We start from the raw sequence: 11,566 nt of genomic DNA, 5'->3' as shown, positions 1-11,566 counted from the left end.
TAGAAAAGTTGAAGTCGTCACGTTTAGCATAAAGTTTTGTTAATTTGTCATTTATGTCTTTCTTTAGTGAAATATCCAAATATGAAGTAAATTTATATTACGAGTTCAGAAGAATATATCGAATCAACAAAAGAATGAATATGAATAAAAGTCGTCTATATATCTAAATGTAGCCCACAACAAGACACTTCTTCATTCATGTAGAAGTTTTTGAATAAATTCTACTTCATATGAATACAAGCATATTTGTGCATTTATACCTAGATATTAAATTACAATATGTATATTTTCTTCAGAAATTATCAAACATTTCCCACTTCAGGATCAGTGAAATAGATTTAATCAGCCTTGACATATAAAACAACAAGCAGATGATCAATCAAGATTCACTTTCTCCAAGGACCTGAAACTAATAATGGTCGGACTGCTGAAATTCCATTTTTTACAGGTTAGCTGAAAACAAATTAATATTAAAGATATTGCTATTAAAGCGGTTCTTCATACCGTTGCATTCTATATTGTATACTTCTTAAAATATTCTTTTTATTTATGCATTAATTTTTTTTAGTTAGGAGGAATGATAAATGAATCTGAAGAGAAAATAGATAAATGAATAAAATGCTGTAAACCTAATCTATCAATTCAAATAGGATTTTTGGTGTTTTTGCATCCGTCATTTGCCTCAAAATTATCTGGAAAAAATTGGTTTTCCACGTAAAAGATGACGATAACAACAGTGATGAATCTCATGAATCCTATAAACAAAACTAATCGTGCACAGGGCAAAAAATGATCCCCTGGACACACCAGAGGTGGGATCAGGTGCCTAGGAGGAGTAAGCATCCCCTGTCGACCGGTCATACCCACTATGGGCCCTATGCATTACTCAGATAGAGTAATCTGTAGTTAAATTTAGTATTAAAGCATTAAGCATTGCCCTAACAAATCGTATGAAACATGTCAGACAAAATACGATCGAACGAAAGGTTACATGTACAAATAAGAGTAATATATCGTCTTTAGAATTTGCGAAAAAGCTGAATTACAATAGGGTTGTTGAAATCCTTGTGACGTCAACTTATTAGTCAGTGCCTTGCCTGGGTTTAAGATTCTAGAAGAACGTACCTTTTAGATAGGGAAAATCATTAAGCATAAGAAAAAAATCAGAATGTAGATTCATGTTTCCTTTCATTCTGTAAAGCTTTGAAAAGGGTAATATTATATAATGAAAACAGGGATATTTCTATTTTCTGCAATGTCTACTGGCAATCATACGTACTCTTAAAGTACTTCCTAAATGGGCAGAACCACTGAAACAGACGTTTTGCTTACTGTTGCGGTGATTGGTGGTGTCCTGTTTCAGAATTTTGATTTTCATCATGGGGTCCAAATGGGGGTAAAAATGAAGTTTTTTATTTATTTATTTACATAAACCTTGTTTCCTGAACTAATTGTGCACAGTAGCCCAATCATATTTCGGAATTTGTCTGGTTGGTCCTGTAGATGTGCATTTATGCAACGGAATTCCGATTTACAAATAAGGTTTCATCCTGGAGGCGATTTGGGGTCGAAAACGGACTTTTTTGCAAATTATAGAATTGTTGTGGATTCTTCCCTTGCTACTCATGTAGTTAAAACTGTTTTATAACAGCATTTATTCATTTCTTTAACTCTTTGATCATTTGAAGAAAATGTCTTTTTTAAATTTTTATATCGATTTTATTATCATCTTTCTGCATCTTTAATTTGGTTGTATTGTTTATGGAAACGCGTCATGCAGTTAGGTTTAAATCTTTAACATTCCGCTCATTTTACTAATGTTGAACAATTTTCGTTGCTAACATGAATCAAAAAACTTTTGAAGTTTAATTTCTAAGTATAATCTCACATATTTTTGCTAATCTTTATTTTCTTAGAAACCGCTCAGAGTCGCCTTCTTGTAGGTCATTCGCTTCGTGATCGGTATGTCCATGTTCGATTCTCGTTTGCCGTGCCGCCTCAAGCCTTAGACGTAAACATAGTTAGTGATTATTAATTCGCCAAGCGCCTGGTAGGCTTTAGCACGGTAAGATCTCTCATTGCTGATCAGCCCTTAGTGATGCATATCGATCTTAAGATCCATCACTGTTCGTTATCTTACATATTTCATTTAAAGCCCTTCACCGGCATATGGTTACGTTCTTATATGAATGAAAATTTTTCGAATGTGGCTTCAAACAACATACAACCAGTCAATCAGTCATTCTTAAGAAGTAGAGACAAATCTATCTAGACAAAACACTTCTGTATAAGTGTCAAGGCTCCGAATTTGTTTCTCTTAGCAGAATTGGTAATTCCTACATATTGCATTGGAAAATCCTGAAATACGACATCAGATCTCGCATTAGTCTGGTTATCTTTACTGTTAACATCAAATGTGAGGATTACAAACAGTAATCATGCTCAAAGTAAAATTAAACAACACGTGGGCAGGGCTTACAAAGACCTTTGACAACGTAAGAGGTTGGAACCAGATGCAATGGACGAGTGATTCCCCTGTCATGATTGGATAAATGGAGAAAACCCACGGGAAGTTTATATCATGGAAACAAAAGGCAAATAATTTTTACAAAACACGTAAGTCAACATCCGACCTAACGACAGATTGTATTAGCAATACAATTGTATCGACTGTAGAATTTTCGAAAAATATAAACTTGTTCATTAGGTTTTGTTTGTTTTGCCTATTCCTTAAACGGTTTCGATCCAATTGCAGAGCCCTAGGGAAAATGAAGTGATGAAGGTCTTTTTTGCTTTGTTTACAATTTAAATTGTTTCAAAGGACTTTTGAGCATGAATACTGTTCTTATCTCCATAAATCATTGTCTTTTCTCAAAAGGTACATCAGGTTGAAATAAACACATCACCATATAAGGTCCTAATAATTATGATACTATCACAATGAAATGTAAAGATAGTAAATAGTAATCATGCTCTAAGCAATAAAAATTGTGAGCAGAGCAGACGAGTACATTTGAAAACTGAAATGGGATCAGGTATCAAAAATGAGTAAGCATCCCTATCGACCAATAACACCGGCTGTGTGCAACTTGATACGATCGGGTAAATGGAAAAATCCATAGATAATTCATTAAGAAAAGAATGACCGAACAATTTGAATGAAAGAAGTCGGGAAAGATTCTAGCTATCAGAAGAGAGGTAATATTTGCAGCGAGGTCATCGTGCCTACCATTTATTTTTCAAAATGATGACTTTAAACGAGAATTTGATACCGTTTATCATCATTATTTGTCTGTAGCTTACTTAGTTTTAGAAATTGGTCGTACGTAGAATATGCAACTGACAAATGGACAAAATATAATGTTACGTGTTTTATCTGTCTTAAATTAAAACCTATACTATAACTTCATGAACTTTCTATCTGAATAATATACTGAAACGCAAAAGAAAAGCAACAAGCAGTAATCAGCAAATATTTGAATTTTTTATTTGATAATTTTCAAAAATCAATACGGTTTGGTAAAACTCGATTAAAAAACATCAGAGATTTGATAAATATGTTAAAGGATTATCTTAATTTTAACTTAAGAAAGTAACACATCACTGTTAAAACACCCCCACCCCGACCATTCAATTACAGCTTGCAAGACTGTCATGCACAACAATTGAAGCTTGATTTCTACGATGCAGTAGGTTCATCATTCTCGAGATCTAAGCGAAAGAAATATTCTCTGCCATTTTTAAATGCCTGATTTTCAGATGATTAGGTCGAATTTTCTCTAGCCTAGTGCAGTGTAGTAACCCCTGGACTTCCGGTCCAAGGACTGGACATTCATGCTAATGATACGTAAGCGCCTGTTTAGGCGTGATGTAGTGCATGTTTGCATCTGCAACTCTCTTTTACCTTTATTTTGGATTTCCAAGCTAGAGCAATGGAAATGTGTACTTAAGTCATTATCAGGAAGCCTTGGCAATTCTTACAGAAAAGGAAGCGGAGTTTATTTTTCGGAATATTCCTGCATTACTTATGATACAAACCCTTAAACCCCTATATTATTGTCAATTGTTTTTTTAAACATGCATTTTTTTTTTAATTTTTGTTAAGCGGACTCAAACTTAACTTCCGGTAAATGGCATGAAAATCATTCAACCGTTAAATTACCGATATTTACTCATTGCAGATATCCTTACTTTTTAGATACAAAATTATATTCTTTATATAAAATTTTCTCCTAAAATAGGATGTTGCGTTTCTTTTGCGTTTCAGTATATTTGAATGCCCTACCCGTTCACTTCAGAATCTATACTTATAAATTAATAAATTTTGCAGATAATCTCCGAAACGGGTGCTCCAGAGTTCTTACTAACTCCTCTTTGAATACACTAGATACAAGATGATGTCCATGAACTATATTCAGATTTCACTCGCATTGTAAGTATCGTACATTAAATTAAAAGTCTACTTTCATTTTCTATAAACAGCAATGAAATAGCAAAACCGTGAGTACGGTGGCGGTTCTGGTTGGTGGATCTAAGTTACTGGCAAATTTTAATGAAACTGACAACAAGTAATCGTTTATTTATTTCATAAAAGTCATCAGTGAATTGTTCAATCAAAATGTGATTTAAATGGTATAAAAGAAATTAATAAGTTGTGATAACCGATTAAAAAGGGAAATGTGCAAATTATTTTCATCATTCACCGATCTTAACATTGACGGAAACTTCTAGAACATCATATAGCATCGATCCCGATGTTATAAAGAAAAAAACGAGGCGATTATATAGTTGCATGAACATAAAAATGCTTTTGTGTGAATGGTCATTGAAATAATGGCAAATCATTGATAACACTATAAGATGTGAATATATTTATTTATCGAAATACTATTAGTCGGTTTTCCTAATAAATTTATCTGTAAAATTTGTATATTCGTCACTAAGAGCATAGTGACAACGAACCCGAAGTACAGTTTGTTAAATTTGCTTACAAAAAAAAAAAAAAAAAAAAAAAAAAAAAAAAAAAAAAATTAATGAAAAAGGTGTTGTTTAAATACAATTAAAGCTGTTAAAATTTTTGCTTTAATCACTACATTTCAGTCTTTTTTTCTTAATACAGTCTTTTGTATCAAATACTCGGCCTATTCATAGGGTGTTAAAAGCTAATGTTTTCTAAAAAAAAAATGATCATAAAAATTTGCATAGTCGGTGCTATTATCCTTGACGAAAATGAAATAAGAGCACCTGAAGTACACTATCCATAACATAGTATAAAATGTTTCTCAATTAACTTCAGTTAATGAAATTGTTAGTTTTCAAGTTTTTTCAAAAAGGGAAGGGGGGGGGGGGGGTTGGTGGTGGTGACGTACATCCACTTCTCTCCAAAGATATATGCGGCATTTTGAACAAGACATTTCTTCCTGCTATAAGCCTGTAGGCTGTCAGTAGAATCTAAAATATATATTATTGGATTTTTTTTTATGTCGGTAGTGGTATAAATTCAATTCCCCGCGCTTACGCGGGATTTCATCCAGTTCAATAAATAAATCATCTTTTTTCATTCAAAATTGTACTCGGTTTCCGCTTTCAACACAGTATATTTGATGCTCCTCTTTTGAATATTGAATACTGTGCTATCTGTTTATTTGTCTTTTTAAATAAATAAACAATAGATACCTAACCTTGTGTAATTTGAGCTAGCACTGCTACATGTACTTTCTCGACATACCAAAAAAAAAAAAAAAAAAAAAAAAAAAACAACAACAACAAAAACGGAAGTATGTTGTAACCTCGTGACATCCCCGTTGAACTTAGCTTTTAAAAGCTCTTTAATGTATCCTTATTTCGTCAATGCTAAACCCTCTCATAAAGACGTAATGGCGTTTTATATTTTCTTTATTGGGGGTGTTTATTATTCTCAAACAGGTAATGCAGATATTTTTGTAGCAAATCTTCTGCTTTTTGTTACATTGTATATCAAGGTCATGTTGGCCTGTAAAACGGGACAAGAATAAATTTTGCTACTATTTTATTGTAAATGAAATACAGCAAATTATGTGGAAAGGTTTGTCGAAATACGGACAAAATTAATGTTAGATATATTGTCAATGACTCAATTAGTCAAATTGCTCGTCATTGATTTGGACCAAAATTGAATTTAAATAGAATCAATATTTCCCTTCGCTAATAATCAAAGTGCCAAACCTTCAACTTTATTGGATTTTATTATCTTTCCTTGAAAAAAAGCCACATGGAATTCATGAAGAGTCTTCTGAAATATATACGCAGTTGAAGCCATAAAAATGTGCAAGCCTTTTCAAAAATAGGATTAAAAGAGTCGGTTTTTTTGGAGCAAATTTAGTGATTATACAAACTGAATTTTAACTAGTTTTCACCTCTATAAAATTACATGCAGTATTATTGTTTACAGACACAAGAAATGAGCAAAATTAAGCTATTACTGATATTTACGATATTTACTGCTCAAACCTACATAAAACAAGTATTGATTAATTTTGTTCTTGCAGCACGATTATTAATGATAGCTTCCGTCCGGACCTCCTATCATGACAAATCTTTTAAGTGTAGCTAAACGAAATTGTATAGGTATAATTTTAGTACGTTTTAACAATTTTAAATGAAAACTATGTATAAAAAAAATTATATTCCTTGGAATCATCTTAATTCGTGGGAGGCAATGTTCGTGGGCAGGCAAAGGTTTACTTGTTCGCTGGGACGCAATTTTGTGGGTTACTCGTTTATACATGTACGGTAGATTCAATGAATCATTATGTTTACAAAGTAAATATTCGTGGGGATGTAAAATGTAAAAATAAGGTAGAGCAACGAAATCCACGAAGAATGGTCCCGAGTATATATATATATATATATATATATATATATATATATATATATATATATATATATATATATATATATATATATATATAGAAAGCACAAAGAAATTCACTTTTATAAGGATACCCACTTCCGCCCCAGCCCGGGGTTGAACTCTCGACCTAGGGAATCTGTCTCCTAGCAGTACAGGAACAGCGCGCTAGACCTTAACTTGGATTAAAATCTGCAAAATTTTGGATATAATCTTTGGAGAAAATCTGTACAACTGGATATTATCTATGTTGTGCAATTAATCTGAAATGAATTGAAACGTCTATCACAGAACGTTATATACCGTTATGATAAATCTTTAACATTGATTTACCATAGTGACTACTTTGACACTTTGATTCACAATTGTAATAACTTTGAAAACTTTGATTACTATAGTGATCACTGTGACACTACAGTGATAACATTGAAAACTTTGATTACTATAGTGATCACTGTGACACTACAGTGATAACATTGAAAACTTTGATTACTATAGTGATCACTATTACACTGTAGTGATAATTTTGAAAACTTTGAATCACTATAGTGATAACTTTGATTTACTATTGTAAACTATAGTTTACTATAGATTTTTTTTTCTTCTGGGAGCATTAAAATATATCTCGGAAGATTATAAAAGCTCATATAAAAGATTATCAAACATGTAAAAACTACTACCCTTTAAAACCAGAAAAATGCTTCCGATTGATCTGTAAAAATTGAACATTCTCCAAAAGTTTGTTCTTTTTTACGATTGTGTTTTATGTGGTTCTTCGCTTAAGTGACTATATGTGCGTAATGTTACCAGCCATTCAAAGAGTTCCATTGCTCGTGTCTTGTTATCTATAAATAGTCCGAATATAAATAGAGATTATTTACTTAAGAAAATATAATTAAATAAATTATAAATATTAATTATGTAATAGGGTAATATTTTTTTTAATTTAATCAAAGAGACGTCACCTGATTGTCGATTGCCGGGAGTATTATACAGAGGAACTAAAAACATAACGCTAACAGGACGGGTGTGCCAGAGATGGGCTGAGCAGAGTCCACATGAACATAATTATGATGTCATCAGTCTTGCACAAGAGAACTATTGTCGGAACTTTGATCGAGAGGAGCCGTGGTGCTTCACTACTGACCCGGATGTACGCTGGGAGCTCTGTGGTGTAGATGTTTGCGGTAAGTTCAGAAATATAATAAAATTCTTGATATTGTTCTAAATATTAATCAAATCTCTATCAGATGGAATCTTAATTGGTGTTTTTTAAACAAAATTTCTTTAAATAGTTTGAAATGACTTAAAATTTCTCTTCGTTTCAGCGACTCCATGTCTGAATCAGTCTTTTTATAGGAATGACGTCATTAAACAGTGCTACTCAGGCAATACTCAGGTGGCAGCTGCAGACTGCGAGTAATATTTTTCCTTTTATTTAGAATTGTGATAATCAATTTTCACATTAGATTTTCACAAACTTCATGGTTTTTATCCTTTGTAAACTGAATATGAACTTATATACAGGAGATATGCCCCAGCTAGATGAAAATGAAGAAAAATATTAAAACTCGGCTAAAATGATTTTCTGTGATATATCAATTAAAATCAATTCTACTTTTGAAATTTATACAATACATACATGTTACAATCTCATCAGTATTGATTGCAAAAAAAAAAAAAAAAAAAAAAAAAAAATATATATATATATATATAACGGTAAAAAAAGAGTCAAAACTAGACTCTTCATGATATGTTCTATATTTTTTTACCATTTCAGATTTAAAAGAAAATATTTTGATATTTTTTTTTTATCAAATAACCAGAAATAAAACATATTAGATAAAAAAAAAAACGGAGGTCATAAAACTGATATTATGGAAAAAGTACAAAATATATGCCTTTGAAAATTCACAAAAAGAGTTTGCAAAGAGTTTGCAAATCTTACAGTTTTGATTTTTGATATTTTTTTCATGAACCCATAGTATCTATAAAATTTTGTATAACTCCATAAAAAAGGAAAGTATTGTAAATTTTTACATTTTGAGATGTCAATTTTAAATATCCAGCTGCGGACGGTACAATTTTGTGTTTCTTAAAATGATGTACAATAAAGTATTACTTACCACATACAAATATTTTGAGGTAAAAGTTTATTGAAGAATTTCTAAAATTTGCTTTAAAGTGTGAAAAAATTGGCAACCGTAATTTGAGATGGTCCCTAAAAATACCCATCGATGGATTTTCCTAAAACTTGGTATGTATACTGAAATCACTTTAGGTTAAACTCAGAGGAAAAAGTTTTTCTATCTTAGTTTTAACGCAATAAAACCCGAATCGGACCTCTTAAATGATACATAATTCTCATTCCATTTAAAGGTGCTTGGACACAGATTTGAAGTTAATATTTTCTCAGATTTTCTGTATAATATCATGACTTATATGTTGCTATAGCATTTCATACTAAACTATAATAAAAATCTTATTTCATCTCGAAGTTATTGAAAATTCAAATTTCTGGACGCGTTTGATTGACACATCCTTGAACTTTCATAATTTTTAATTTTATTCTTAATACTGAAGAAAAGTGGCAGTTTTGTTGTGTATTAATGAAAAGTATTAAAACTATTATCCAGAAAATTCAGAGTAGAAATGTTCGAAAGCAAAACCCACTCACAGTATTGTCAGTCCGTGCTCAGTGGTGTGTGCAGACTTTAACAATTGAACACACCCGGTGAATTGTAAACATTAACAATAACAGAGCTCGTGCCCTGTTTACAGAAACAGTTTACGTTTCACGGGTGTATTCAATTTGTTAAACTCTGTACACAACACTGAGCACGGGCTGACGATATTAGTGAGGGGGTTTGCTTTCGCACATTTCTACTCTGAATTTTTTTAAATATTAAGGATAAAGATAAAATTTGTGAAAGTGCAAGGATGTGTTAATCAAACGCGTCCAGGAATTCGTAGTTCCAATAATTTTCAGATAAAATAAGTTTTTAACTGTATTGTCGTGTGAAATGCTATTGCAATATATAAGTCGTGATATTGTACAGAAATTTTGCGAAAATATTAACTTCAAATCTGTGTCTAAGCACCTTTAAAAGAAAGTACTTTCCGCATTTGATTTTTAATCTATCAATATTATGAAATGAGCACCAACCACACGATGAAAAAGGTGAAGATATCGAACCGTGAGCGATCTCATTAAATTAATTCTTTAAGTAAAACGAATAGTGAATATGGCCAAAAAATAACCTCCTTAAAGTACCATTTAACGGCAAAACATTGGAATTATATTTATCTTCAACCGTTGAACATATAAACTCAAACTGGAATTACATTGTACATAGACTAAGAAAACTTACTAAGCAATTTTCATTATTCATTTTTTTGTTATTTGAAAAAATCCTGAAATTACAAAGAACTACTTTTCCAGATTGATTTCTACATTTGGTTTTTGTCTAAAGAAACAAATAGAAATTTCCTCTGGCGTGAAGTGTCCTGAAGTAAAATTGAGATCAATTCTTCTACAAATGAAAAGCAAAATAGAGAGGTCAATAGGGAAGTCTATATCTAATTGTAAGTACAAATATTTTATTACAAAAATCAGGAAAATATCAACCCTTACTTGGAAAAACAGCTGTTCAACATTACAATAGGGTATAGAGGGGATTAGAATTTTAAGAACAGTCCATTGATACAAACTGCATGGATTTGTTTTGAGGATGGGTCAAAAATAGACTCTTTCAAACACAAATATGTAATAAAATTTTAATTGTTTATATCAATTGTGTTGTTGTGCTTGTCATAGAATTGATATCCCAACAACAAAAGCAATAAAAAATATACCTGAAATATTAAACTAACAATTAAAAATTGACTTCAAATGAAAAAAATTGTTGTCAGATGTTGCCAAAATTATTGGAGGGGTTTTTAAACGCAGATTTTTTTTATAATTTACGTAATCTTTTATTTTATTGGTGTTTTTTGGTTTTTTAACAGATTTTAAGTCACTTTTTGTACTGTTTTCTTTTTTCTCTCCTTTAATTTTAAACACAGTATTCTTTTTATAGTGTACATAACAAACTTTTCTTTGGTTGTTTTCACAGGTGTTAAGTCCCCATGTACTGATCCTACTTACGCCGATTCCCTCAGATTGATTAGATATGCGGAACCTTGCATTCAAATATTTCCCGTTATTGATTTGACATTGGACACACCAATGGATAGCCTCTGCCGGTACGTAGTTCTTTTAATTAGGTTACCTGAGTCATTCAAGTTCAAGGCAGCGATGTTAAAAGCATACTAATTAGTACCCGAAGCTTATAGGCAAAAGGTAAGAAAATATAGAAAATTTGATAATCAAACATTAGTTGAATTTTCACCAGAGAAAAAAAGATTTATTTGATCACTGGTTTAGATCTAAGAAACTTGAAAATTTTTTTGCTAATTTGCGTCAATTCATCCTGGTAGAAGAGTTTAAGGAATGTGTTCCTCAAGATTTGAAAACACATCTAGAAGATAAGAATGTGAAAACTCTTGAAGAGGCAGCAGTCATATCTGATACTTATTCTCTGTCTCATAAAAAGAATTTTGTTACAAGATCTCAGACTAGCAATAATTCTACAAATTCAGACATATATAAAAAGATGGTTCAGGGTATCAGTCTTT

Source organism: Saccostrea echinata, unplaced genomic scaffold (assembly GCF_033153115.1).
Source record: "Saccostrea echinata isolate AGI-Se365-2 ecotype Australia unplaced genomic scaffold, CSIRO_AGI_Sech_v1 ptg000012l, whole genome shotgun sequence".
Classification (NCBI taxonomy): domain Eukaryota; kingdom Metazoa; phylum Mollusca; class Bivalvia; order Ostreida; family Ostreidae; genus Saccostrea; species Saccostrea echinata.
The sequence above is the reverse complement of the archived record's forward strand: the minus strand, read 5'-3'. Positions refer to the sequence as shown.